This window comes from Oreochromis niloticus, linkage group LG9 (assembly GCF_001858045.2).
Source record: "Oreochromis niloticus isolate F11D_XX linkage group LG9, O_niloticus_UMD_NMBU, whole genome shotgun sequence".
NCBI lineage: Eukaryota > Metazoa > Chordata > Actinopteri > Cichliformes > Cichlidae > Oreochromis > Oreochromis niloticus.
In genome coordinates this window covers 22,669,781-22,696,768 of record NC_031974.2, presented here as the reverse complement: position 1 = coordinate 22,696,768, position 26,988 = coordinate 22,669,781, and the positions used below count along the sequence as shown (strand labels likewise).

General features: G+C 43.0%; 1 protein-coding gene and 1 long non-coding RNA gene across 2 annotated transcripts in view; one reads left to right on the top strand and one right to left on the bottom strand.

Annotated features, from left to right (window-relative positions):
• Nucleotides 1-8,624, bottom strand: part of LOC102076068 (uncharacterized) — a 29,416-nt gene extending 20,792 nt beyond the window's left edge. Inside the window, exon 1 of the long non-coding RNA XR_269491.4 lies at nucleotides 8,317-8,624. This is a non-coding gene — a long non-coding RNA (uncharacterized LOC102076068). The remainder of the gene's footprint in view (nucleotides 1-8,316) is intronic.
• The window catches only part of zfhx4 (zinc finger homeobox 4), a 93,369-nt gene continuing 71,438 nt past the window's right edge, over nucleotides 5,058-26,988 (top strand). Inside the window, 1 exon segment of the mRNA XM_025910132.1 lies at nucleotides 5,058-5,134. The gene's annotated coding sequence lies outside the window, so the exon portion shown is untranslated.

Genomic DNA, 26,988 nt, shown 5'->3' with positions numbered 1-26,988 from the left:
AGCCAGCATGAGAGGACATGCTAGCCACAGTTCGAATCATCCTGCTGAATATTCTCCTTCAGAGACCGTAGGACGATACAGTCGAAATCAGTGCTGACATTCCTCAACCAGTGGGACAAAATCACAGCGCACACCCAGTGAATGTTAAAAAAAAAAAGATGAGTCTTTTCCCGTTCTCGTGCTGTACATGATTTGCTCTCTTGGTGCTTGGAAAGTGTCGACTCTTCCACTAAAAACTGTTGAAAACTCCTCAGTCGTAGTCCGAGACCCAGCTGTCATTACCAGCAGTGATCCTCTAATTGAAATTCGGGTCAGTTTGAAACAGCAGTTGATTTTTGCACTCTGCACGAGTTTATGGCCTGTGGTGAGTGCACAGTATGAGTGGTCAGAACAGGACTTCTGGGGAGCGATCTAAAAATAGTGCTTACTCTGGAATCAGTCAGGACATGCCTGAGAAGATACCCCTGAACAGGAAATTGGCCAAGTTTAAATCAGGTTAGATTTTGGAGCCTTTTTGATCATACAGTACCTCGCATATACTTATATCTATATCTGTACTATATATTTGATTACAGTTAATTACATGTCAGCTTATTCATTCTACTCTATGAAAAATATGAACAATTGTTAGCCGCAGCAGTGATTTGATTGCATATTACTGTTGCTTTTATTAGGATACCTCAAGCTGAACCTATCTCATAAGTAACTAATGGCTTAGTCTAGAGGTCTGGATTCGATCTCTTGTTGTGCTGAACATTTTCTGCTCCAAGTGTGAGTAGTATGACTAATTGGATGGTAAGTAACTTTAATTCACATGTTGGCAGTTGGTGTCCATGTAGCTCAGCGGGAGGGAGGGCCACAGCTGAGCTATATCAACAAACAGACCAGCAATTCTATAATCAGAACAAAATCAACATCCTCATTACTGACTCCAAGCTGCTGCCTACATCAAAAAGGGCTTCAAAACTCTCCGTCCTTGTTTTCCGGGAGTGATTATGTTTAGTGTCAGCCCAGACATATCAACATTTTTTTTTCTTTTTGCACTGAGACGTGCTCGCCGGAATGCTAACAGCCTAACAGGGGGGTAAAGTTAGAGATATTATAATCGGCTTCCCATTCTGGTAGTTTATTTTATGTAGTGCTGTAATAATGTCACAGCATCTCACTGAAGTAAGACACGCTAATTAAAGAATATTTTTTACAGTAGTGCATGTACAAATCCAGCATTATTAATGATTACTGATGACAGGCACATTTTGGATGTTGAAGCTACAAATTTATCTTGCTATAAACTCACCAAGACTCTGGGATTAATAATTACCACTGTTCAATCATCAATCATATCCTTTTGTTTAAAATACATGAGCTGTCTGCATCTTCAGCAACAATCTGAACTTGATTTGACTGGGCTTTCCATTTTGTTATCATTATGTTTGCGGGGTTTTTGTTGGCTAACTGTGATCATATACATGAGTAGCAATGCTAATTATGTAGCGTGCCATGTGCCTTATGAACCCATGCTGTTTGTGTTACCATTGAGCTGCACTGTTTGTGGAGCCTTAGTGTGTCTGTACCTGTGGTCTGTGGTTAGCCTACCTCCACCAGCTTCAGTATTTCTGTCAGCAGAAACCCCCATAAACATCAACACTGAGTGAAAAATACGTCGACGCAACTTTTTTCCCCAGTGTGTTCTGCCACTCTTTTACATTTTAATTTTAAACGACCATAATTATACAAAATGTACGCTCAAAAATCTATTAAGAATTCTCATCCAACTTTTTTCCTCCACTGCTACAAATGCATCCACGCTGCCAGATGCAATGATTAGATCAAGCGCCTATCAGATCTGAGATGGACCAGAGCCGGCGCGTTTGGTTATTTGGCAAACTGCAGCTTGGCTGCCCGAGCAGCACTCACTCATCCGTCTTATTCGATCACAGCCTAATAATGCCTTGTGATATATTCTATATTATCACATGACTGTGCATTTTATTTGCCTGCAGCTCTCCTTTGCAGAAACCAGCACAAAGTAAAGGCCAATAGGTTGAAGGTTGTTTCATGAATATTGCACCGTGACACCTGCTGAAATTATGCTGTGGAAATTCAAACATGTGCTGAAATCTTTTTTTGAAAAAAAAGGAAAACATGATTCTTGGTGATGCAGCAACTGTGGTAGGATGGAGATGAGTGCCAGAGAAAGTGTCAGTGCCTGTCTCAGGTTGAACTAGGCCCGGACGCTGGCTGTCTCTGTTGTTAGAATGTAATGGACATGTCACCCTTGAGGAAAAGCTGCTGGCTGCTTGGGTCACCATGCCCTTCAGCACATGACACTCTCGTCGGCAGCGTGACAGGAACATGCAAAAAGCATACGGACGCCATGGCAACTGAATCTGTATACGCGTGTGAATGTGCTCACAGCTGTGTGTTTATGTGCGCGTATTGATCCGACGTGTTGTCTAAACTGTATTATTGACCTAAATGTTGTTTCTAACATCTAATCTGTTCGAGCTCAGATGTAATTTTATAAAGATTTTAGAAACACTTGTTAGATTCACTTAAGCAATTGTCGGCTGATGGGAATTTATTGTGCCGATTCAGATGGATTGCTTTCATAAAATCTGATGTTGCATTGAGGGAGCCAAATATAGCAAGTGGTTCAGTAACTGTATGATGCCTCAACACACACGTACGCACACCCACACCCACACGTACCTACCTACACACACAAATAAACATACGACAAACACTCTAACATATACGGACACAAACGCACACTTGTTATCGATCTACAGCTTAGCTCATGCCAGCAGGTAGTCCAACTCACCGGTTATTCTGAGGAATTGCTTTCAGTGGCTCCATCCACACACACACACACACACACACACACTACAGGATTGTTTCCAGTGGCTAAATCTACACAATTTGTACACAGCCAACTCTTAAGACACCATCACCTCCTCTTCACAGATCAAGGGCTGAGTTTGTCGATACCACATACACACACACTCACTCGCAAACACTCTTGCAGCCTTATAACTGAACCGTGTTAAATGCCGTGAGAGAATCAAGTTGAATGCTGTTGCATAGTTAGTTCGCTATCCTGTTCTCCCATCTCTCCACATCGGTCCCTTCCTCCTCTAAATATTGTTTTTCCTCTTTCTCTGTCATAGTCACGCTTTTTGAATTCTCTTTCTAGACCATAACACACTTTGGGGTGTAAAGGATAAGGGATTACAGCTTTGTGTGTGAGCATATGAATGATTTAGAACTGCTTAGGTGCATGTGCATGTCATGTTTATTGTGATCCCAAACAGCCAGGCCTGGCCTCTACAGCTCTGTGCCTTTTTTCGAATCTAATTTGAAAATAAGTAAGGGAAGCACAAAGTTCATTTTGCAAAACCAACATTTGGTACAATAGAATGTTTCTTATTAAAGTCAATCAGCCAGTAGACAACAAAAGAACCTTTCATTGAAGAATATGAAGTGAAAATAAAAAACAGGGCACTGCAATAGCTGGCACCGCTCTGCTTGTAATATGTTATGTGCACAGCCTCCTCCTCTCCCAAAATCGGCCTCTCCCCTTTGAAAGGGATCGAATTAAGATGTTCCAAGGATTTTCTTGCTCCTTCCCACTCCTCTGAAAGGTCATAAGTCTAATGCAATTATGGCACATAACTGTGGTAACGGAAACACATGCCAAGAGATGATATGAACATACAAGTTGTAAACTGCAACTTTCTCTTCACTAAGCAGAATGTTGCTTTTTACGACTGAATCAATATCTTTAACTAAGCCTTGTAAAGCGGCCCAGTTAGAGACTTTATTTAGACTTACCTCTGTCTGACCTCCTCATGCTCTGCCTTGACTTTCCCTGCACGAGAACAGCAGGAAGCCTTGCATAAGAACCAGGTGGCACTGAAATTGCACCATCGTGGCAGATTTGTTTTAAAGGCATTTATTACATCTCTTATGATGTATACACTGTTTCTTGATGTGACTGAGCTCCAAACTAGGCTGAAATTGTTGCCGTTTTCCACTTTCGCAAACTGGACATGATGTGTAACTTAGAACATTAAAACTGCCTACATATGTTGGGCATTTAAGAGTTATTAAATGTTGGCATTCGAGTCAACGTAATATAAAACGGATTAAAATCCAAGTAAGCTCTCCTCTTAGATATTCATTTTAAGCAATCGAATTGGTTTCAAGGCAATTTTGTTGTCTCATTTAATAAAAGTGAATAGAATATTGGAGAAAACCTAATAGCTAAGTAAAGAAATATGATGCTACAGAAGGTGTAATCAGTTTTTGCACAGAAAAAAGAAAGATGGAAAAAAGCAAGAAAGAGAATATAAATCTAGATTATTCTATCCAAAAGACCCAAATCAGAGTATTCTTTTGCATCTATGTTCGAGATGCGAAAGGTCAGAGTCATGTGATTGGAGGGGTAGTCAAGCTAAAATTACTGCATCTTGATATTGTTAAAAAAACTATCTTATAGACTTATGCATTGTGTTATAGCGCTCTTCCCTGATTACTTTCAGTAGGCTGGTTTGTGATGGCAAAGTAGCCTACCGATGCTTTTGTCTGGCCCTATCCATCATGTGACTCACTCTGAGTATGTGTGTGTGAGTTCGTGTGAAAGAGAAAGAAAGAGTTTGAAAGATTGAGATCAAAGAAATCAACAAGTCTAATTTAAATTGTGTATTTCTCCCAAACACGCCAACAAGTATTTTGTATAAACACCCCTAAATTTTTCCATTACTTGACCGCGGTGTTACCTGCTTAATTAAACAAATTTTTTTGTAACATTTTGAACCAATGTGCCTGCTAAAGTCTCAATTCAGTCGAGACAAATATAATGAGCAAAACTAGTGGGGAAAAAGACAAGAAAGCAGAACTTAGAACAATTATAATAATCAGCACTAACAAAAATAAGAAAAGAAAAAACTGGTTTGTGTATGTGACACGCTGTATGTAAGCATGTGTGTGTGTGTGTGTGTGTGTAGGAGGAGGATGGAGGTGGCAGTGTGAGCATGCTCTTTCTACTGTTTGCTCGACTGGTAATCAGCCAAACAAGCTACAAGTCTCTTGCTATGATTTGCCCCCCAGTGTGTCTCCAGTCTGAACGCCTGTGAGTAAATCAGTGTTTTTCTATGCAGACATTCATATGCATTTATATAGTATCCAGTCTATACTGTACATATAGTGTGTCTGCTTCTGTCATTGTGTTTGCATGGGACCATGACTGTGCCCGAGTGTACTCTATAGCCATATGTTTCCGTGTGTCTCTCTCAGAATATATATTTGTTTCCTGCGTCTTCCCCCTGCAGAGAGTTTACAGGTTGTGTGTGTGTGTGCAGTCTTACATGTTCCCATATGTGTGTATTTGCCGGATGGGAATACAACTCCTAGGACATTTAATCTAGGGGGAATTTCACGCTAGTTACTACTTGTCATCAAACGTTTCTAGCGTAAAATACTGGAGCAATCTTTTATTGGCGGATGTTCGGGACGAATTCACTGTCAGACCCGAGTGGCCCGCTGCCCTCCAGATAGACTGAAAGCGTCCTTAAGAGTGTGTTCGAGAGCGGAAGGAAAGAGAAAGAACGACACAAACAGCAGGCAAAGTTTGTTGTCTCAATTTTGATGCTTTTCAGCTGTGACAAATGAATCTGAACTTTGAGTGTTTAAGTGTGTATGAGGAGGGCTTATGTTCTAACTTAACTTTATAATGGAAAGATAGGGAGGCACGGAGCCTCTCTCCACATGCAACCTCTCTCTCACTGTCTCCTTCTCTCACTCACACACACCCACAGATCTGAACCCGAGCTTAGGGGAAGACCGATTCCAGTATATCTGCAGTCGTATGTGTTCACTTAGTAAGCCACAGCTGCTAGCACCATTATTATGATTTCCTGTGTGTGTATGTCTCTCTGTCTATCTGCTCCCTCAGCACACACTCGCACTCACATCTAAGCGTCCTATACAAATGGAGTTTAGCAGGACCCATATTTTACACCCGCCTGAGTCACTCAGATGTTCAGGTGTTTCACTGTAAAATGTAACCCAGGTTGTCTTCTAATGCATGTCACTGCCAGAAATATAAATATATTCCCTCCACCTCATCGAAAAAAAAATGAAAGGAACTCATAACCTTAACTTTAAAAGTCTGAACAAAGGAAAGGACTAATCCGTTTTTTGTGTCTCTATAATTTCAATTTTTTCTCTATTTAAGCAGGCAGTTAAAAACAAAGGGCGCATTTGTTTAATAGAATAATCCTCCGTGTATTTAAGATGACTCCAAAGCTTTCAAATTTGATCCTTAATGTTTCGACAAGCTGTTCAATCAGTTGTTTTTTGAGGACATTGCAAATGGCAGGCTGTCTCTGAAATACGTTTGCTTGTTTTACCTGACCCACTTTTCCTTCACTATGTGTGTGCGTGCGTGTGTGTGTGTGTTTGTATGTGTGTGCGCGCGCTTTCGCTCTGTCCCTCTTTGCTCAGAAGGTTGTAAATGTAATCTTAGACACATGTTACTTCGGCTGATGTTTTTCAGATTGATGTCAGTTGCGATTAGCATATCTCCTGCCAAGACACAGGAGTGCTCTTTAGAGTCTGGCCTCATACACACTCGCTCACACACACACACACATGTATGCAAACCGTTGGGTAAACATAGCTCAGCTGCCATTTTGAATGATTGCACAATGATTATTTGATGCAGTGATTTATTTTGAACGCAGCCTGTAAGTAAACTTAAGCAAGAAAAGATGAAAAATCTGACTGACAAGCTCCAAAACAAAATTCTACCCCAAGACAGTCTCCTGACACCCTTTTTCCAGCAACATATTATTACGTGCTGGCCCCCCAAACACATTTTAACACTCCCCGGCCTCCAACTTTAATGTCACCATGTCTGTTTCTTTAAAATGCCGTCTGTAGAACGCAGCCATGTAAATGCAGCTGTGACCAACACATCCCACGCCGAAACTGTTTCATTTGCATTCATCTTCTGCTTGGGAATGGAGAATTCCTCCTCCAGTGTAAGACAGCAGGGGAAAGTGTGCAAAATGAATTTCTCCACCATCTCTGGAGAGCAAACGATATAGGGATTCAGAACACACCCTTCAGACAATGGAAGAGGTGGGGGGGCTTATTTTCTCTTCTCTCTCCCCCCCTCTATCCCCTGTCTCTCTCCACACCTCCCTGACCCTGCTTCCCCTCAACCTGCCCAGCAGAGTGAGAGAATAAGTGTAGTGCCAACAGGGGGTGGGGGAATTGGAGAGAGACTGAGAGAAAGTCAGATAAAAGTAGTTAAAAGAAGGAGAAACGAAGAGGGGGGGTGTGGAAACAACAGGAGAGTGACTGACCAAATACTCAGCGACAGAATGAGAGAGGAAGACGGATGCAGAGAGGGAAAAAGAGAGGGGGGGGGGAAAGATGAGAATATATATGCGGTGGCCAGTGTTGTGAGACAAGGCAGGTTGCTGTCACTTTAAAAATGACTGTAATAAAAGTGACCGCCGGAAGATGGATCTGGTGATTTTGGCTTGCTAATCAGTCATCTGTGAAGAGGACCACAGCCCAGATTCAGCGGCCGCCTGACACCTTTTGATTGATGCCTGTGCCCGATAAAAAAAGGCCCATTAACTGTCCTCCTATTAAACTGGGTGAAATGGCAAAAAATGCTCTTCTATCCCACTCCGCTCTTCTGATCTCTCTTTCATTTAAACTATATTTCCTTTTATATGCTCTGCCCTCGTCCTTTCAGCTCTTTCCCAACTGTTAATGTTCCTCTTGGAGTTATTACTGGCACAGTGGGGCAGGTGGGAATAATGTTAATCGTCGAGGCCTACTTGTGTGTGTGCGTGTGTTCACTGAATGCGCATACTGTATTTAAGTTCAGTCCTCCCACTCGAATCGATAGATCAATAGGAGGCCCTAGACGCACTAGCCGAGGCATCGGCCGGTACCTGCATCAACAGTTCTCGTTATGTATGCAAATGAGCCCGCGTAATCAGTGGCGTCACAGAGGGTGTGACTTCAAACCTTCAGAATTTTCGCCACATGCCATTCGTCAGAGAAGAAAATAAATAATAATAATGACCCGGGAAGCTGAATCTCATATCTCCTCACATCGCCTTCTCTCTCACAAACACAAACACACACACACACACACACAAAGATTGCCTGCAATAATAATAACCCTACAGACGACAGCTTCGGCCCCCTCCTTCCCCATCCCCACATCACCACCTCAACCCCTCCACCATCACCACCACCACATACAATCAAACAAAGCCTCTCTCTTACCTTGCGCATGACCAATCCTTCCATCTCTCCCTCTTTTTTTTTCCTCACTCCACCATTCTATCTATGCATGCTCTTCCCCTTTCTGTAAACCCAACCACACCTAACAGCAACACCTTGCACTCTCCCGACCATCCCACAGCCTACAGCGCGGCACTCACACCCCCAATAAATACAACCCTGGTCTGCCGTTTTCCTATCTGTCCCTTTTTCTCTGCCCCAGTCTCTTTCCCCCCCCTCTCTCTCCCTCTCTCTCTCCCTTTCTCTCTCCCTCTGTCTTTCCCTCTCCCCTCGCTCCTGGCTGGTGCTGGTGAAATATCAGGGCAAACGGATTCCAGCTTTTTTCTCTGGCTCAGAGGGGTTGTTCTGTGCGATTTGGCCCTGGGGTGCATTTCAGCACTTCTGATGTGAGAGAGGGGCGAGAGAGAGAGAGAGAAAGAGAGAGACAGAATGAGGGAGAGAGGGCAACGGAGAGAAAGAAAAAAGAAGTGTGTGTCTGGTTGTGTGTGTGTGTGAGAGAGAGAGTGAGAGAGGAGGAGAGCGAGGGAGAAAGGAGACATAGCCTGGGCTTATCCTTTCTTTCTGTGGGGCAGTCAGTGGTTTTAAAATGACAGGCTTTTGACCAGCATCAAACCTGCGACTGGAGGTGTGCATACTCTCGCTAGCTTACGGAGGCCTTGAGGTGATCTCCATACATAATCAGGACAAGATACCTCCATGACAGGTGCGCGGCCATCTTGGAATCTCTCTGTGTCAGTGGACTTCAGCACAGTGTCTGTCTGCTGGGGTATAAATAGGACAGATAAACAACTGCAGTGACAATTTTGTACCTTAACGCTCATCGCGCAGATATTTTTAACACATAAAGAGTGTACCAAATGTAGTCCGGGGACCCCGAGATAAAAGAATTCTAAACAGTGCGATCATAGTGGTATTATTGTAAAATATAACCTATTTTTTCTTAACAGTCATCAGATATGCAATTATTAAACAACAGAATGCATTTTTTAAAGGTGAGTTAGTATGCATGTTATGCAAAACATATGCATTTCTACTGGAAATTGCACCTTTTATCCAAATTACAGTCTGCATTAGTAATTAGTATTAATTACTAATTATAATTAATAATTAGCGTTTATGTGCTGTAAATTCAAGTAAACATTATTTGTGTTGTAGTCACATGATTACGTCAGCTGAGGTCGTTTTGACCCCAACGTTAAATACCTGTGATAAATTTAAACTTCAGCACATTTCAATTTCATTTTTCTTTTAAATGCAACACGAGAAAAAAAATCTTCTCATTTAGCATTTTTAAATGTGTGCCTAATGACAAAAAGGAATGCTGTTCACATACAATTCAGCACACCACACAATGTAGGCGGTTATGGCAAAATCTGTGCTTGCTGCATCTGTGCCTGACTCCTTCAGAATGACTGACAAGGTGCACACCCCACCAGCCCCCGTCCCAGTTTGCTCTATTAAAGCTGGATAGGCAGAATCGGGTGCATTTGACTTGGGTCCAATACAGTTGGCATTTTAAAAACACGCCGATAAAACATATACGCAAATCAGCAATTTGAAGTCATTAGGAAAAATGATTGACATGCAAAATTAGAATGACAGAATAAGATGGGGTATGAAAAAAAAGATATAGTAGGTACACCAGCCAGAAATAGTTTAATGTAAAACAAATAATAAGATTAACAAAACTGGGACATTTTTTTCAGTATTTTCCAGTATTTTAATTACATTTTCATCTGAGCTGCTACACGTCATCTGCAGATACAATGACACATGCTTACAGAATATTAATTTAAGTCTCTAAAAATAAAGATTAATGTAACATTTACTGCATCAGAAAATGTCAAAACAACCTAGGCCAGAGTATTTTAGAAATGCTTACTCAAAATGTATCCACTTGTCAATAAGGTGGATATATGTCTGATATTTTCAGTTTTCAGGTCAGTCATTTCTTCTGAATATTTTTTTAAAGCACATAATCTTCCATTAGAATTCATTTTGGAAATTCTACAGCTGATTGTATTTTACCGTTTCCATTCATGTGTGGTGCAGGTGTGTAGTTGCGTGACTTCATGGGCTGGTGTGTATGTGTGCGTGTTTATGTTTCATAATCTCACATCTCACTGTGGGGCGTTCTAAAAGGATTTGTCACTCTCAGTTCAGATGGGCTGATTGTGAATTAAATGTATTTTTAGGCACCTTTTTTCTGTCCCTTTGTGAACCCAGTTAGAATTGAGGTCAGGACACACAAACAGACATACACACACATACAAATGCGCACGCCATCTCAGAGAAAGACACATAGCTTTCAGAACAAATCACTGTTGAACTACCCTATGTGGAATGATTCTGACATTTTGTTTGGGAGAAATAGCATTTAATTGAAGGGAGGGGCGATACGGATGGCAGTTATGGAACCAAGGGAAAATGTCTGCATTTCAACCCAAATTGAAAACATAACAGAGTTTGTGTTTGTGTGTATTCCTGCGTGTGTCTGTAGAGGGGTTTCAATGCTATCCACACTTTGCTTGCTTGTTTGAGGGTGATTAAGTTCAAGGTATGATGTTTATGCCTTAAAAAAACTGCATTCACTTTGTATTATAATGCGAAGTATGTCTTTAAAATCTAAAATTTACCCCGGTTCAAACAAAAAATCTGCAGGTTTGGAATTTACATATATGGTGAGGAAGTGCAAAGCTTTCATATCTCCACAAATTCCCTTTTCTCTTTAATTTTCAATTTAAATAAATTTAATTCTGTACAAATTGTCTTTCTAAAGACTTAATCGGCAGTTAATGGTGGGAATTACAGATGTGTTCATGCATTTTTTATATCCAAGAACAGAACCAGCTGTATCATTTTACAAATTAGGTAAAGTTTCACATTCCCCAGAATAATTAGTGACTGCTGTTAAATTGATGTTTCTGCTATAATACATCTAAAAGCCTGCTCATTGCTAAACGGAAACCCTGTTTCTATTGCCCCAAACACAGTAAGGTCAGAGGTCAGAGTCACCTCAAGATCAGGCATCAGGAGCTGGGAGTGTTTTGCTCACCGAAACTTCGGTATGGTAGGTGCTTGCAAAAATGGCTGCTTGAACTCAGGTCATGGGGTTTAATGATGGTCACTTGGAAAGAAGGTTGAAGAGCCCTAATAAGGACTCTTCTAATGTAGTGATGAAGCCAACAAGCGTCTTTCAGGGTCACTGCACACCTCAAAAGATGACGCCTCTCTCTCTCTCTCTCTCTTACTCTCTTACTCTCTTTCTCTCTCTCTCTCTCTCCCTGTAGTTCTTGTTCTTTATTCTCTCTTTCCCTTCAAGCGTTGCCAATTTGTCTGGGCTGCATTCCCTAATCCGTGCGCATTTACGCAGTGGTCATTGCGCCTCCGGTTGACTTGATTGGCTTGTTAGACGATGGCGTCCGGGCAGGAGACTGACTGACTGTACAAGCCCACAGCTGACAGCAGTGTTAGGTGGTTACTCTTTGTTTTCTAACGTGCTGCAGCACAAAAAATATTTAAAAAATAAAATAAAAATGGCGAAACGAACATGTTTAGTGTTTGTTTTTTTAATTATTATTATTATAATGAATCAAAACAATTACTTTCACGAATGTATTAATTTATTTTAATCGAGCTAATTGAGTTAATAGCATAGCCTTATTATTTTTTAACAAAGCATTTAAAAAACACAAATCGAAAGAAGTTGAAATTATTCAAAAATCCCAGTAATTTGCAACATTACCCTTTAATCAGACGGGGTTTTTTTAAACACCACATGACACACTTGAGGTTTTTCACTCAGAAAGCTGAAATGTCAATCTGACCACAGAACTGACTTCTTAGTACTGACCGGTTATTTGCCGTGTTGGGGTGGCCCACTGAGCGTCAGAGGAAAGGCGGGGTGTGGGGGTGCGGGGGCACGGATGGATGGATGATGGGGTGGGAAGGTGGAGGGGGCGACAGTCCCCAAGAGAGAGAGAGTAGGGGGTTCCTGGAGCTCTAAAAAGGACCTCTCGGACCACTAAATTGACATGTTCAAGCCATGGGTTGTCATGAAGAAAGCACTTTAATAAGCCATGTGATAACGCACAGTATAGCGGTCTTGTTTTCATTAGGCCATTAAATGGCAGGCCTTTGCTTTGGATTCCAAACTTTCATTATTATTATTATTATTATCATTATTATTATTATTATTATAGATAATAATAATTTCAACAAGGTTGATTTTCCCAAATAATGAAATGATCAGTGCTGCATATTTAAATTCATTTGTCAGTAATTTTTTGGTATACTCTTTTTTGCGAGAATTCCTCGTGCATTCTTGCAATAGGATATGCAGAATATTTAAATACTGACTGTAGAAATTGTAGTTACATTACTAATCGGGAGTCATTGCAGTTATTTTGTTCTATATTGTGAATGCTGTCAGTTGAATTTATTTTTTTCTTTAATGGAGCATACAGGTGCTATTGTTCCCATCCACGGCAGCTTTACCGGTGTAAGTGCACGTGGATCTGAGTGATAATCAATAGAATGAAGAGAGTAGTTGTGTGTGTGTGTTTGCGCGTAACGATAAGGCCGTTTTTTGGGTGTGTGTGTATGTGTGGGAGGGGCGGGAGGGCGGGGGGTGTCCCATCCCCCCCCCCCACCGTCCGTATGGAGGACACTCACTGGACGCGTGTCTATTAAACAGGGTTCAACAATGAAAAAGATCGGAGGACCAAAGGGCCAAGTGGGAGGAGGGCAGCAGGGCGAGGTGAGACTGAATGGAAACAGCAGTGATGTTGGCTGTGTGTGTTGTGTGAGAGGGTTGCACACGGGGAAGCGGGGAGGGCGTGTGTGCTTCCGAGGGTGTGCAGGCACTTATAGTGTTGCTTTTCCTCTCGTGAGCGACCCGAAATGCGAGCGGCGACGTCTGCCAAGTCACCCTTCTCTCCCCCTCTCTCTCTCTTTCACTCTCCCTCCCTCTCTTCTCTCAGTTCTTCTGCTGCTTCTCCTCCCTCTTTGCCTTCAACACTTGTTCTTCTTCGGGAGCAGTATCACAGCAGACCTTGCCCCGCCTGCATCTGGGTAAAGACTTTACAGTCAAGGGCCATCGATTGCGCTTATCAAATAAACAGAGTGGCACCGGCGAACCCACCACCCACACCTTCACCCCTGTCTTCTCCCTCTGTCTCCTAATCTCATGACCAACCCCTCCCCAATTGCACTCCACCTCTTTCCCTGCCCGAGAGCCCCAACAGCTGTGGTCCCATGTAAATTTTACATGATTGGCACCTCCTTATTTTACCCCTCCGCCTGTCCTAATTCCCCCGTTTCTTGCCCCACACACCTCCCATATCACGTTGCATATTAAAGCACAGTTTATGCAATAGCTCATCTGAAAGCGGGCACTCGCTGTCATGTCCATACCTTTTCTTAGGCCATTTGCATATGTGATTATAGTGCATGAAGTGCTTGATTGTTGGTGGGTTTAGGTTATGTGATGCTGAAATGTGATATTTGGAATGCAGAGTGGGTTTTGTGCAAAGGAGGGGTACTGAAACGGTTCCCCTTGACCCTTGAAATGCAGCGTAATCCCGTGTGGCCACGTTTGATTAGGGCATTTTCTTTCTAATTGTTGTCATCAGGACTCGCACTATCACTGTGCATCTGGAAGCACTTTGACATCTAAGTCAGTGGCCCTCAAAAGTCTGGATTCAAGAATCCTCAAAGGCCACGCCGGAGAGGGTCACCCCCGGGAGTAAAGGGCAGAATTGTTTAATTTCACTGTGATTTCATTAAGCCAGAATTACTCCAATTAGAAAGCACGTGTCTGAACAAAGGTTTCACTTGTGTCACCGGCATCACTTAAAACAGGTCCGCGACGCAATTTTAAATCAATAACAACAACAACAAAAACTGTATTGGACACCCCAGGGACAAAATCCAATTAAAAGAGGACCCCTTTGTGCAAGGTGTGTCCATTTGGGGGTCCTTGACATGAAAATGTTGGAGAAGCCCTGATCTAAGTGACTGAGGCAAAGGGCTGCTTTGACAGTCTTTGTTTTTAGCTCAGGCGCTACAAGCTCTCCTTTTCTTCTCTTTTTTTCCCCCTTCTTTGCTTTTTTTCATCTCCCTCTCTCCCTCCCGCTCTCTCCCTCTCTCTCCCTTTAAAAGAGAGCGGAAGAATGGGCTGATACCGGTCTCATGTTGCGTATGGATTTTCGTTTATATAATCGATTGAAATGACCCAATACATTGATTTTGGGTTCAGTGTTTTACAAACAAGCGTTTATGGGTCTCGATTTTATGTTAGGCATGATGGCAGTGTGACACCAACGCGCAAAGAAGTCGGAGTTGTTGATTTTTAAATAAATGATCTAAATAGAAACAAATAAATATCTATTGTTTCATGTATAAAAGAATAGAAAAAAGTGTGACTGGGGTGGGGGTGAGAGGGGGGGGCAAATAAAAAGGGAAAGGGAGACAGAGAAAAAAAGACAATATTGTGCTGCCTCTCTCCTTAATCAAATAAAGTGGTGTAAAAAAAAAAACACAACACAACACACACACATGCGCGTGCACGCACAAAAGCATTTCCTTCCCTCTGAATTTCTCCTTGAATTATATGCCATCACTAGTGTGTGTGATTGCGGAATATTAAATTAAAGTGGGATAAGTCCGCACCGAGGCGGGCTGCGTCCAATCCGCAACTCATTTCCCCTGTTGTAGCACCGCATCACTGCGCTCCTCTCTTTTCAATGACAATGTGCCAAATCTGGGCATTTTGAAAACACTTTCCATATGCTATTATCGGATCGCTACTGAGCAAGAGAACGACAGAAAAGAAGGAAAACGGAATGCTTTATACCAAAGGTACCAAGAGTCTACATTTTTATGTATCTTCTTTTTTCAGTGGCTTATTTTACTTTGTGCTTTTTGTGGGAATTTAAGAAGAGGTAAGAGGAGGTAAATTTGAAGTTTTTCTTTTTTTATATATGTATATACCGATTGCATATTTATGGACCGTTGCTGGGTGGCTTTAGGGCTGAGTGTGAAAACGTCGAGAGAGTTTTTGTTGAGCATCTGTGGACAAAAAAAACTTCATTTGTTTTTACTGGTTTTCTCACATTTTCCTCTTTTATCACTAAATTAAAAAAAAAAAATCTGCCCACTTTCCTTTGAGATGTCCTGTCAGTCAAGTAATTGAAGTAGGATTTTCAAAAACATTAATTTCGATTAGATAATTCAGTCTTTTTTTGATTTATTTGCAGATTAACTGATTTTTGCAACTCCACACCTTGGATTTTATGTAGGCGATGGCTTTGCAAGTGGTTTTGCTTTTAGAGGATTTCTGTGTGTCACGTTTATATTTTATTTTTTATATTTTATTTTTTTTGGTCAAAATGCATATTGAATGGCTGGGCAGTGTTTTGAAAGATCAATTTTCATTTTTTATTTGTTTGTTTTTTTTCACTTTACTATTCTGGAGACAGTGGCGAAATCTCACATAGGTGCCAAGCGTTGGAAGAGTTACAATTAACTTCTTATTGTCTGTTTTATGGGCCCTTTATGAAGCTTGTTTGTGTATGTGTTTGCTGGACGAGAGTTGGCCAGTGGGTCAGTGTGGCAGGTTGCGGATCAGAGCTATGGGCTTTTGCGTGTTTTTTGTGTGTGTCCTGATGAGGCAGAGGGGTCAGCCCTGCAACCCCATGAGGGCGCCGACGCATAGGACAAACAAGGTGGACGTCTCATTGCACATCCAGAAAAAAAAAAAATCACGATCAGGTGTTCGCAGTAGACATGAAAGACCGGGTTTAAAAATTACAAAATAAATATTTAAAATAATAATAACATAAAAATCAAGCAGAACATCAACAGAGGTTTCCAGTCTGTCTTCAGGGAATATTGATGAACCAACAATCCCTTAGCATATCCCAGTGTGGTTAGCCAATATGGCAATTTCTCCGGACATTCAAAGTTATTGATGTACTGAAGTGACAGAAGACCACTATGGGTGTTTAATGCCGCCTTTCATATATATCAATGGAGGCTTTAAAATAAAACAAACTCGATTCATTTAATGTTCGATAATTACTCTATAACCCAGAGTTTAATTTCAGTCTACCTGGTGTGAGCTTCTGGTGATGCGAGCAAGACATTTCCCGGTAATTTATTTTCTTTACACACAAATACTCACATGCTCGTGCACACTCACACGCACGGAGACTAACATAAGCACGCACACACACACGCGGAGAGAGACACACACACACACAAACAGAGAGACACCAACGGAGTTTACAGATAAAAATCTGCAATTAATTGAGGATGCTGCTGATGTGAAAATAGGGCGAAATATTAGTTAACGCGGTCTATTGTCAAGCGGTCCTCCGGAGAAAGAGCATCGTCTGCTGGGAGAGAGGGAGGGTGGAGACCGGGAGGGGGGTGGGGGAGATTTACAAAACGCAGGAGGTTAAGATAAGCGGTAGCCTGTTTCAGGTCTCCAAATCCGCTTTGTAATTTCTCGTTTTCTCATCGAAAACCGATGAAATAACAAACGCAACTCCGCCGAAAATGCCAACGGCGCGCGCAAATTTAAGCACACACGTGTAAAGTAAGTACATCCTTTCACAGAAATGGAGACGATCGTAGAGAAAAATAAAAGAAATGAGGGTTGTATAATCTACAAAAGTCCTCCGTTCTGGCGAATAAAGTCACAAATGGCATATAGGGTCCACTCCGTACTGCTTTTGAAAGATCAGCGCACGGCCCCCGGTGGACTTTTTTACGCGTCCGCTGCTGAAGCGGGTAAAAATCGACTCTCCAAGCCGTCTGTGAGCGACGCCTCCCAGGGCTGACAGGCTAGAAAAAAACCCCTGTAGGACAGGGAGGCAGCTGCAGCAGTAGCGCAGCAGCAGGAGCCTTGGATCCGGGTGAAAAGTGACGCCTCTGTTCATCACCTCGACCCACCCACCCCCTTTGTTGGAGACCTCTCTAAACCCAGAATAAACAGCCTCGGGTCGGGTCGGGCTCGGATCTCTTGGCTTCTTAAGGATCCAGTTGGTATGGGTGCAGTCCAGTCAATGTGGCTGCAAAGTAGACCAAGTACTTCACTTGCCAGCAGCAGCCTTATCATCACATCCCAAGCCCCGGCTCATGCAGTTCAATTCACCCCCAGCTTCGATTTTTTCCACGAAGGCGAACAAGATCTCTTGATTTTCTCCCCGATTGAGACTGTGTAAAGTCTTCCTCTTGCCCAAAAGCCTCTATTAAGAAACCGATGGGGGAAACACGGTAAACTGTTTGCACTGAGATGATATAGGGCTAAAAAGAACGCTGCACTTTGTAAGGACACTAAATGTAAAAGGCAGTGAATTGAGCTTTGAATAGACACGGTGATTTTTGCGTGACCCTGTATTGGATTTTGCAGTTTGATTCTACTGAACCCACACGGGGCCTCAGTAGTCCAGAAAGGGCAGAGATGACTTTTCAACATGTGGTGGATTACTGTGATCCTTTGTGGCTCGATGTGTACCATTATATGCAGCAGATCGCATGCACAGTCATCACTTTCAGTAAACAACGAGAATATTTTTTACACACACACACAAAACTACGAATCCACATCCAGCATAAATCACTCACATGTAATTTATGTTGTGTGTGTTTTGTTTTTACATATAAAGGTAGGCCTGATACACAGGTCCGTTTTGATGCGCAGCAAAAAGCCGGTTCTGTGGTTTTGAATCTCCTTTCAGGTATTTTTTCCCCTCTCTTTATGTTTTTACGCACGTTATTGATCAAAAGTGTTATTCGCAAAGAGCAGTTACCGTTTTAAAAATCACATAAAGGATTTTTTTTATATTCTACAATTTCTCGGAATCTGAAAAGACATTCTGAGCTTTACATGATTAAAAAAATCATAATTTACCTGTAGTATCATAATCAATAAAAAAACCAAGCTGGTGTAAAGTACACCCAAAAATATGAATCCTATCTTTGTTAAATCACATCTTAAAAGAGATTCTTGTCGGAGCATTCTGCGCTGCACCTCAGAAATATTCATCTGCACAACTTGCTTTATTTATGTTTTTATGGGAAAAGATAACTTCTAAGTGCTTGTAACTAATTCGAAGTCCAGCCTTTTTTTTATTTTGCTGTGGAGGAAGCGGTTGTCCATTGTTCTACATGTGATTTGGCCCTCGGAGAGAAACCATACAAAAGGATTCTCTGCGCGCATAGACCTCTGCGGCCGCCAGGGCTCCGTGTGCGCGTCATTTGCAATGTGGAGACTGTTGATCAACTCACTAATTACACTTCTCTCCTCTCTCTCCCTCCCTCTCCGTCTCTCCTTTGCTCCCTCCCTCCCTATCGCTCTCTCTCTCTCATTCGTCCTCTCTCTCTCTGTCTCTCTACCCATTCCCAGAGTGCATATCGGGAAATAGACACACAAAGACATGCGCACTCAACTTAATCAGCCATTTTTTTAAACAGGGCTAAAACGATAATAATTAGCAGAATAAAGACATATCGGATTTTCATTTCCTTTCCTCCGTTTCCCGACCCCCGTCCACAAGAGAAACTGCGAGGCAGCCCGTCGACACGTCTTTTCACCGCCACCGGAACCAAAATAAGGGATAGCTCTCTAAATGCTTGACATTTGTGATTTTACCCCCTTTTCCCAATATAAAGTTGGAGGATTATTGTAATTTTCCCCGTTTTTCCATGTTTTTACTGTCTAATTACGCAAGACGCTGGATGTGACTGTTTTATAAAGCCAAGAGCAAAGAGAGAAGCGGAGGTGACGGTTTTGGAGGGGGAAGAAAGTAAGTTTTTCATTTCCACCTCTCCCTTTAACTTTTATTGAGTAGTTTGGGGTGTGTGTGTTAAATTTAGTGGTCGGGTATCGATTATCTATCTCGCCGGTGGATCCTGGACATCGGGGTTGTTTGGATAACAGGTGCTGGGTGTTTTTTAGTCCAGAATAAAGGCGGATATCGTGATGTTAGTGCAACTCCGGCTTCTTTGGCTACTATAAAACAAGCGACTGACAGGCTTGGAGGCGTTCTTACGCATGTGTCCGTGGCAGTACAGTACGATACCACGTCCGGACCTGCCTTTTGCAAAGTTTATACTAATGTGCAGATTGTGTGGCGGACACATGCGATGGTTGTTCCACCTTTGATACAACGGGACGGGACGAGCGCCTCCTCTGCTTTTGTGGCTTTGCAGTGCGGATATCGTATTGCCTTTCCAGGAGTCCGATCCCACGGACATGTCCGCTTTGAGTCTAGTCGAGGTGTCCGGCTTGCTGTTTCCCTCCCCACTCAGTGACTCCTCATTTCAGGCTTCAACGATAAGATATTTCATCTGAAGTCATATTTTGGGTGCACTGCAGCGTTTAAGCCAGTTTTTGCATACACGTCGGGAATCATGCACCTTCCAGGCATTCTCGGCCGAAGTGACACGATCAGTCTCCCGACACGATCCCCTCTCGCCGGAATAAGTGCATATCTTTCAAATTTCCGAAGTAAGGCTTCTTTAAAAAAAACCCGAGATGATCGGTACAGAAGTAACGCGAATTGCCACCGATAGTCCATACACCTTTACCTGCTGCGCTTAAAAAAGTAGTCTCACTTCACCGAGGCGTGCACAGCTGCGTCGCCCAAGAGAGCGACCGATCGCTGGGCTACCGATAGCACGGAGAGTCCCTTTTAGAGCCAGCCAACTCCGGGGTCCCTTGATTTTCCTCAGCATCGGCATGTTAAGCATCAGCGCTCAAAATTTCCACTCTATTTTACATTTATTGATATTAACATTTGTTTTATTTAATTTTATTTAAATTCCGCCCTTTGAAGTCTGTAAATTTCATTTCTGCTCTCGGTCCCCTATACGCGTCAGTGGGCTTAGGCATTAATTTCCTCACATAAATTGTCATGTTATTTCCAAGAGATGCTGGCTGCAAGATTGTCTTTAAGTCGTATATTTGTGTTAGTTTAGATGGACTAGATTACAAAGGTGGGGATTATTAGGTGTGTTTTTACGTCTTTTTTTTTAATGCTTTTTAAGTAGGTAGGTAGACTTGGCTGTGTTTGGGACGCAATGGGGGGGTGAAGGGATGGGGTGGGGGCAGAAGGGGGGGGCATCGATCGCACGGGAGGAAAAAAAAAACATAAGGCTAAGGGGCCACTCTTTCTCCAGCCCGGGTACGTAACGGTGTAGTGAGTGTGTGTTGTGTGTGTGTGAAGATTGTATATGCTCTAACAGAACGATGCGCCGACATAGGATAGGCGACCGTTTTATGCGATTGTCTCTATTCATACACGGCTTTCATTGCTTTTTTTGGAGGGGATGGATGTTTAGAAGTCAGTGCGTATTTCTTCCCCAAAATAGAGGCTTTCAATTCACTCTTTATAAACCCGTTATACTTTAATATTTGTTTGGATTAATAAATGCGTACATGTTTGAAGAACGTACGCCTACATTTTAATCCAAATAGGCCCATTAGATTTTTCCTGTAGAATCTCAGAGAGGAAAAAATATAACCGCCTTTGCTGCTTTAATAATATCCTTCTTTTATTAATAATATTATTGTTATTATTGTTATTATTATTATTATGTAAAATACAATTTTCAAGAATAGATCTAAGATCGTTTTTTCCGGTTCAACTATGAACACTTATGGGTTTTTCTTCTTCTTCTTCTTCTTCTTTTTTTTAGAAAGGGAATATCTCCTGTCTTTTCAGACAATTTAATTGCATCTGCATAAAATCATATATTTCAAAACAAAAACATTCAGCCTCGGCCCAGTAATAAAACAACAAAACAAAAATCATTAAAAAGTGAAATTATGAGACATGATGATCCTGTCTAATTGCAGTGAATTTCGTCAGTTAATGACGGTATTGTCTCACTCTAAAATAACAAAATCTCACTGTTATTTTTCCAGCCTTGCAAATGAGGGATTTTTTTCTTCTTCTTTTTTTAGGCTTGTGTTTGCAGAAACCCAGGCCTCCTTGTTTTTTGTTTTTCTGAGCCTGGTGTCTTAGCACTATCAAAGACTGGCTGTGTATAACTCTTCGTGTTAGTTAAGCTGCTTGCAACGTTCATTTTACCCTTAGCAGGAAAAAGGACGGATAAAAGAAAAAAAACACACACACATATAAAGTGTGAAAGATGGGCAGACAGCCCTGGGAGGACAATAGCTGTTGGCTTGAAAATGCAGCTTGATTATTAAAAGCTAATGCATTTTTAGTATTGCAGCGTTCATTAAGAGTGAGGATGGATGGGTGGGGGTATGGGGTGGTGGTGGTGGGGTGGATGGGTGAGAGGCTACTGGGAGGAGGAGAGGATGGGAGACAGAGAGAGAGAGGGAGACAGGGGCTGAGCCTGTCCTATAACTCCTGGGTCTAAGACACATGCAGCTAGAAGATTGGCTCGGGCCTCTCCTAGGGGTCGACAATGTGTCATTTCCACCCGGCTAGATTGCCCTCTGCCTATCTGATATTAATGTGCAAATCAATATTTCAGGGATTAAATTTCCCTTCTTCATTTTTTATGGTTTCTACCTCAATAAGTCTCCCGTCTAATAGAGGAGGCTGGATGATTTAGAAGCCTTTGCTGCAGAAAGAGAGAAAGAAATAGAGAGGAGCTTTGCAACAAGGCTATCGCTGCATTTTAATGTTCTTCTTCGTGGATCCCCCATAGGCCCTTAGTAAGGAGGGCTATATCGCTGCTTTACAGTGTAAAGACAGCCAATTTGGCTAAAAAGGCAGAAAGGGAAAATATGAGTCCGGTTGAATACTTAAGACGCTGTGGTAATCCGAGTAGCAGGTATTAGTGAAGGGGAGCTTCCAACCCCCCCACCCCACCTCCTCAAAAGAGACACACACAGAGCTACATCCAAACCTGCATTACCAGCCGTCATGCTTGAGTGAGCAGTATAGCTTACTGCACTCCGGACTGCTATAACAATATATTTTTTCTTCTTTTTCTCCTCCATTTTTCACCTTTTTTTTTTTGCATAGAAGGCCATTGACATCCACTGGGGGAGATTTACTCTCCTGTGTAATAACATCTGGCGTATGTGTGCGATAGAAATGAATCACTCTGACACAATGACCTGCGTATGATTATTGGGGAAGGGAGGAGCGTATTACCATAGCCATAATGCTGCATCTCATTGAGAGTCAACTAAATGAGCTTGGACCCTCTGACTCCCAACAGACATTCATTAAGGGACAGTGCACACAGAGGCGTCCGTCTGCCAATAGGTGTGTGTCTGTGCATGGGTGTTTATTTAATCCTCCTTCCTGTACCATCTGGTGCACGTGTGCATGCGTGTGTGTGTGTGTGTGTGTCCGGCAGCAGCAGCACAGTATGAATTTCCCTCCACTCCGTCCACCCTGGGCCCCTAAACAGCCCCCCCAAACCCACCCATTCAGCTTTTGCAACAGCATAGTAGACTGTTTTAACATACCCTTGATAGGTAGAGTGTCAGCAATTGAAAACAAGAAAAGAAAGGGAGAAAGACACAGAGGAAGAGGCACAAAAGAACTCTAATTGTAGCACGATCGCTTGGCTTCCTCCCTGATTCACGGCCATTATGATGTGAAAAGCACAACCGCCTGTCCTCCATTATCAAAACGGCAGGCCTACACACACACACACACTCACATCCATGCACGCATACTCACTGGAGGGAATCGTGCAGATTTTGTTGTCTCTCATCTATGACTCAAATAACGGTGTCATTCCAGTTACCTGCTTTCGGTGGATTCGGTGCTTAACATGGCCAGCGTTTTCTTCACATGAACGGTGAATGGTTGATTCGCCAAAGTAACAGAAATGCTCTCTGCATTTATTTAAGGTAAATATTTAGGATCCCATGCTTAAATTTGACTCTCGTGGACCAAGTTGTCTCTTTTTAGACCCTCTCCACTGCACTCCCTTTGATTTTTCATAGATTGTCTTTTATGCAACTTCTGTTATGCAACAGTTTAAAAGCCTGCCGTGTTTGATGCAAAGGGCTATTTACCAATTGCACATATGTGTCTGTGAGGGATGATGGTCTGCAAGTAGTAGCCAAGGTCTCCTGGCCCAGGGAGGCCTGTATAAGGGGTGGTGGTGGTGAGGGGGGGCAAGAAGCTAAGAAGTTCACTGCAGCTCAGCATTATGTCTCAAAGACCGGGGCTTCCTGTGTCAGCCCTGGGGCACCACCACTAACACACAATTTCTCTCTATCACACACACTGCGCGCGACGCAGAGGAGGGTTAAAGACTTGGAACGAGATCAAGCCTCTCCGTAGCTCCCGGGGAGGGTGCTTGTGAATATGCGAGTTTTAGTGTAATTAGCACTTAATTATATTAACATATGCAAATTGTCAGGCGGAGAGCTTGTACTGCCGGTGGGTATCGGCTGAGATACAAGTGAGTCTATTGTACCACCACGGCAAAAAAAAGAAAAAAAAGAAAAAGAGAGAGAATAATGGGTGTGTGTAAGGCAACCAGCCAGCAGCCAGGAGCGGGCCAGCCCCCTGTGCTACCACGTAACCAGCTAGCTCATTTAAGTCTCCGGCTGGCCGCTTTGCCAAATTTCATTAGTCGCCATGACGACCTTGCTAATTGTGCTGACTAATGTCGCTTGTCCCTGACCTGTCTTCAGTTGGGATGGTTGTGCATCCTTCTCCCCCTCCCTCGACCCGCACCCCCACAAAAAAAAAAACACGAGAGGGGTTAGAAAAGAGAAAGAGAGCGAGAAAGCGAGAGGTCCGACTTTCCAGATTAAGGCAGCATACAATGACTCCTATTTACACACGTTCCGCTTCTGCGAGCATTTGCATATTCAAAAAAATACTCTGCCATCTTTCCTTGTCTGCTCAGTGTGCGTGTTTGCATGGCAAGGTTGCGCACATGTGGAAGCAATGTGTCAGGGGGAACAACAACAGTTCATTTGTGTGTCATTCTGTGTGTGTCACATGTTTTAACACACACTGTGAAGTGGGCCTCGTATGGCCCTGTGTAGCAACATAGCCAAATTTGTTTTTGATTATTATACATGACTGAGATTCGGGAAAAGAAAAGCTTGCGCCAAAATATCCTGAGCGAGGAGTTGTGTCTCTCAAACTTTCGACCCTTCTTTTCATTTCTTCCAAATATCTAATTACAACACTTGTATAGACCCCCCCTCCCACATACACACACTTTATTTTATTTTAGGGGGGTAGGATGGACAAGCATTTAATGCTCTGTACTTCCCGATAGCCAAAGGTGGATAGCGATTGGGCCTAGTTGGTGCTACTAGTACTTGCATGCTAATCCTGTTTTTTGACAGGAACGTAAACTGATATAATTGCTTTTCAGAGGCAGGAACGGCGGTTTATACAAGTGTGAAAGCACGGGAAAGGGGATTAGCATTATTTTGCATAATGCTGGGCAGGCGCTGAATGGGGCATTGAACGCTTGACTGGATGACAGAGATGAAAGAGAGATGAAATGCTCTATCCCTCTCTCTCCCTCCCTCACTTACCCTCTCTCCCCCCCAATCTAAGGCCACTACCGGTAGAGGACTGTGTTTGCTGTAGAGGACCCCCGGAAACACCAGGGCCAGTGTTTTAGGGTGTTTGTTCAGATGCCAGCAGATGGAAGTGGTCATGTGAAGCAATACGTATGATAGCAGAGCAACTGTGGAGACGGGTAAACTCCCAAAGCCTCCATGTATATACTAAACTGCATCCCTAAAGCACTGGAGTGTACAATTATGTAGTGGATGGATGTGGCTCAGGTAGCATTTACATGGACGGAAGGGAGCGGCTTTTGTGGATCAAATGAAACTACACCGCTCTTACATTTTCCTTTATTGAGATGTTTGCTAAGGATTTGATCGGATATCATCTGGGCAGAGGAAACTGTGAAATCTCGAGGCAGGTGTGTTTCATGTGAACTCCTGTCTGTGGGAGTTCTGGTGGTAGGAAGGAGCGTAAGGGTGGGGACGCGGCTCAAAATTGCCACAGTGGCCTCCGTATGAGCAAATTCAACTTCTTTAAAAGTCATTTATGATCAACCGTCATCATTGCTATTGCATCTGGCGTATGGAAATGATCCGGGAGCTGAGGGAGGGGCTTGAGGTTGGGTGGTGGAAAACATGAACGGCACAAAAGCCGGTGTGGCCTGTTTTTGTTGTCTCTCATTGGACAGGATCCTCTTTCTTTGACCTTTTGCACGCCTTCCCTCGCCTTTCATATGGTAATTCTGGCCAGACCCAAGGAGGAAACGTTGCCGGAGCTGAGTGGAGGAGGACAAAGACTCCCTCTCTTTTTCTCTGCCTCCTTTCCACGCTATATCTCCTCTTTTCTTGCCTCTTCCCCTCTCAAGCAACTTGACAGACTTTGGCATGAAAGGAAGTGAGTGCTTAGTGGTTGAGAAAGGTGGGGATGGCATTCTCGCTGTGACCCGCGCCACCTGTGAGGATCAAGTGTGCTGCAGTGATCCTTGGTTATGTGTGTGTGGAGTTTTATTTTTGAGTGGTCCTTGTAATGTGTCTTGTGGATCTGTAATCGTTTGAGCCACGCCGCTGGTGTAGTGTCACAGCACAGGCCGAGTCGGGCGAAGAGTGATTTGTTGTGTTTCTAGTGTAGCTAGCCGTTTTGTCACGGTGTCCGTATTTCTACCTTTCTTTCTCAGCTCTGCCGACTTTATCGTCTAACAACCAGTAAAAGTGCTGTCTCTGGCGGGGTAAAAGGATACTAATATAGTTACTACAACCCTCCCCTAACATAATACTCCACTGCACCACTGTTGAGCATGACGTGGTTTCAAGGCTCCTTTGGCTCTGTTATGGGAAGGGGGCATGTTATCTGTAGGAAATGTAATTTTTGTCCTCATTGAAATCGTTCATTATTGAGCGCGGTTATCTAAATGTTTTTGTTGCTGTTGGTCCAGCGCCAGTGAGGATTGCGTTACCCTCTCTCTCTCACTCTCTCTCTCTCTCACGTCCCTATGTCTGTCTCTCCCCCTCTCATCTCGCCAAGCCTTCATCAGTCTCTTAAGGGAAAATAGAAAGAGGGGGATTTTTCTCTTCCCTCTGTGCTCCGTCCCGTTCTCAGGCTCTCCTGCCTATTTTGCATCAGCCATCTCATACAGGATATTAACCATGGAAAAACATGGGTCTGGGTATTTCATTTAGAATAATATGTTTACTCTTTTCATTTCAAAGTGGAAGCAGGGAGAGCTCGTAGGGTGTGGAAAGAACAATCGGGGCCATATGTTTAAGAACTCTCTGTGTTTGATCTGAGGTCCTGCCGGCCCCGGGGGTGGCTGAGATTCTCAGGTCTCGGTCAAATGAAATGCGCTGATGAAAAAGACAAGGCTTCTCCTGTGCTCCTATATTGTATCTCGCCGACTGCTTTCTCTGTGTATCTCCGTTGGCGTCTCGGCCTCACGTTTCCGGTTGTTTTCCGTCTCATCTGTCAGTCGCACCTCTTGACGTCCTGTTGCTTATTGCGGCACATCTCTGATAGCACTTACGTTATTTCTGCACATCGGTGGAGATTTGAAGCTGCAGTTACCTTTCAGGGCTGTGACATTGTTTGTCCTCTGTACTCCTTGATGCAGTCACTGTGAAGGACACTTGCTCAGCCCTTCAGGTCCACGCGAGTACCTTACAGT